We start from the raw sequence: 3,573 nt of genomic DNA, 5'->3' as shown, positions 1-3,573 counted from the left end.
ATATTCATCATTTACATTGTTTATTTGATTTTTCTATAATATATTGTTTTATTATTTACAGAAAAGACGTCTGGCGAGATAATAAAACCATCGTCCATCGCCGTGCCAACATCCCCTGCAGGTAATATAATAACACATTATAGAACAGACTCATATCTATCCATAGAGGACATAACGGCTCAGCTTATACATGCAGCAGTCAGGGACAGAAGGTTACAAGTCTCCATCCCGCACATTGTCTTCTGTGTCCACACTCAACATCCAGGAGGAGGCACCTGAAGACACTTGTGGTCAGCAATGTATAGAAGGACGTCCAGTCAGGAGGAGGATCCTGGAGACATTTCAGTAGACTAGAACCCCATTACTTCACCATATAGAGTCATGTATTACACTAGAACATGTTCCCTAATGATCCCCCAATGCTGATATATAGGGAGAGTAGGGAACAATAAGACGTCTTCTACATGTGGAGAAGGTGGGCTCCTCCATTATATTGTCTCCAGAACAATGTTGTATGTGAATGACTCTCTGCTCTGTGCAGGACATCAGAATGGATTAGGATTATTGGGATTAGATCAACAATTTCTCTGTATTTTCTTCCAGGTCCAACAAGTGCAGTAATAACAAGCACAACACAGGGGTTTACATCCCCGACTGCTTCTGATCTACAGGGGATCGGTGAGTTCCCTAGATACATATATTGTCTGTTCTAGTACGAGGCTGACACTGGAATAAGATTCTCCATATATTGGGGTCACTTATTGTTATTGCTTTGTGAATAATTATAATATGTTCTTGTTTATTATAGTAAAGACGTCTGCTGCAACTGAACAACCGTTGCCGACCACCACGACCTCATCCCCTGCAGGTAATATAATAACACATTATAGAACAGACTCATATCTATCCATAGAGGACATAACGGCTCCGCTTATACATGCTTCACCACATATAGTCATGTAGTACAGAGTTAATGGATTAGGATTATTGGGATTAGATCAACAATTTCTCTGTATTTTCTTCCAGGTCCAACGAGTGCAGTAATAACAAGCACAACACAGGGGTTTACATCCCCGACTGCTTCTGATCTACAGGGGATCGGTGAGTTCTCTAGATACATATATTGTCTGCTCTAGTACGAGGCTGATATGTAGTACGAAAAATCTATACATAAAGTAGATGATTAATAATGCAGTTTAATTACTTCTATGTAACAGAATAGACTGGACAAGCTATGAATATATAGTTATGGAGGGTAATTCATGTACTTTCTCACATAGGACACTCCAATGGAATTTCCACCAAAAAACAACTAAAATCCATCATTGTTCCACGTGGAATCCTCCATGGTAAGTTCATCTTGATCTTCTTGTTGTTCTCAGCCTCATATCTTGTTCTTCATGTGGAATCTACAATTAATAAAAATATAACATCTCCAAATGTCCCAGTGTAGAAGAAGCGGAGATGTAGAGGGGACTGGAAATCATGGAAATATTACAGGAAATATATATGACGCTCTTATCTGAAAATAATCATTCCTAAGAGAGTCTGAATACTCAGTTACATCCCTGTAGTCTATTTGGTAAAAAGGAAATCTTCAATAATAAAAGTGAATGTGAATTTTTATCATACAGGAGAAATCGGTTTTACCACAACAATTCAACCAAAGAAAATCCGGGTTGTATTTAGGACAAAGCTTGGTAAGTTCTGTCTGAGGAATTTCTTTATAAACATTGAGACAATTAATCTCCTGAAAATTACATGTAACTATGACCCAATGTATTTCTATAGACAGTAATTGTCTCGAGGCAGTAGTAATATTACTATCTCATACAAAGAGGGCCAATATGGTGGTAGATCCACCGCTATGTACAAAGACATACTGCACCCCTTTCCAGACTGGCACACCACTCACCAGTCTTTATATATGACCCATTAGAATAACATACAAGGATTTGGCCCTTTGCTCTACTTTGCTTTATTCCACTATCAATGAAGAAAAAATCTCATGATGCAGTTCACACTCATATTCTCCATTGACTGACAACATACACTATTGTTGTCCTCCAACACACTATACCCCATAGCTTTACTGTGATGAGGGGCCAGTAATCTGGTTTAGTAAAATGAACAATAATACATTGCAGAGTTGTACATTAGGAGGAAACATCAGAGTACTATGGTAGTGGACTGAATATGATGTAAGGAAATACATGTTCAGTGTTATGGCAATGCCCACTAATGCCACAGCCTGTTACCATTGGATATATCAGTCATTATAAGAGTAGATATACTGCTTACCAGTCACTGTCGGTCATATTTGGGCATAGAGCGTTATGTCTTTTATCTTATGATTACAAGTTCTTCTATCTATTCCACTACTATAAGAATCACACACTTATATCTATAATATCACAATATCAGGATTCATACTTTGTTTGTTTTTAACTTATAACCTCTAAAATAATTTTATTACTAATTTTCAGGTCGTAAAATCAATGAGGACGTAGAAACATCCGACCATGCAGGTAACGTCTTCTCCAGTCTATTACATCATTCATATTATATATATAAACTTGTAAAGAATGACCCTCACAGATGTAATAAATAATACTGTACATGGGAATACATTTATTAACAGACTAAGAAGTTAGTGGCTCTACAGGGGTTAAAATCATCTATTTCTCACACTTGACCCTGCAGGGTGACTATATTATTAGTCAGGGAAATGAAATCCCCGGTGACCACAATGTCCCCTCCATGTCACAGGCCGGTACACGGTTAACTAAAGGACCCTGTAATTGTGACATGGGTAGAAGAGGGATATTGGGGTCTATTGCAGTCACCAGGGAATATTTAGGTTTTGGGTGTAGTTAGGTCTTGAATAGTAAATAAGTTGCTGTAAATTATTTGCACCTCAGCAGCAGGATATTTGTTACATCCATGATGGTGGCTTTTTAGTTTCAGGAGAAAGTCGACACTTTATAGTAGAAATCTAACTGCTCTAAATAATACAATACAAACCAAGCAGAACTGTAGATGCTGCAAATCAATGAGACATTTCTAAGGAAATTGTAGACAATCGTTCTTAATAAAGTGTAAATAATGAGGTAGATATTGTACCAGATCTGGACAACCTATCTCTAGAATAATAAAGGTCAATGGCTGGAATTTTATCATGTAGGTGAAACCGATATACAGAAAGAGCTAAAAATATTAAAGAAGATGATGGCTGGGACTAAAAAGAAGCGCGGTAAGTTCTATGTGAGGTAATTCTTTATAGACACTGAGATAATAACACTTATAATATAACATGGTATCTCATATAAACAGGGAGGCTATGGCTGTAGATCCACCTCTATATACAAAGACACAGCAGATCACACAGTAAGGGTATGTGCACACACACTAATTACGTCCGTAATTGACGGACGTAATTCGGCCGCAAGTACCGGACCGAACACAGTGCAGGGAGCCGGGCTCCTAGCATCATACTTATGTACGATGCTAGGAGTCCCTGCCTCGCTGCAGGACAACTGTCCCGTACTGTAATCATGTTTTCAGTACGGGACA

The 3,573-nt window shown here is 38.1% G+C and overlaps 1 long non-coding RNA gene across 1 annotated transcript; it reads left to right on the top strand.

Moving 5' to 3' along the window:
* Positions 1 to 607: 607 nt before the first annotated feature.
* LOC142748335 (uncharacterized) lies at positions 608 to 1,102 on the top strand. The gene is made up of 3 exons (XR_012882233.1): positions 608 to 678; positions 809 to 868; positions 1,027 to 1,102. It is a non-coding gene; the product is annotated as an uncharacterized LOC142748335 (long non-coding RNA).
* The last annotated feature ends 2,471 nt before the right edge of the window (positions 1,103 to 3,573 follow it).

This window comes from Rhinoderma darwinii, chromosome 3, assembly GCF_050947455.1.
Source record: "Rhinoderma darwinii isolate aRhiDar2 chromosome 3, aRhiDar2.hap1, whole genome shotgun sequence".
Taxonomy (NCBI): domain Eukaryota; kingdom Metazoa; phylum Chordata; class Amphibia; order Anura; family Rhinodermatidae; genus Rhinoderma; species Rhinoderma darwinii.
Note: the sequence above shows the minus strand (reverse complement) of the source record. Positions and strands in the feature narration are given on the sequence as shown.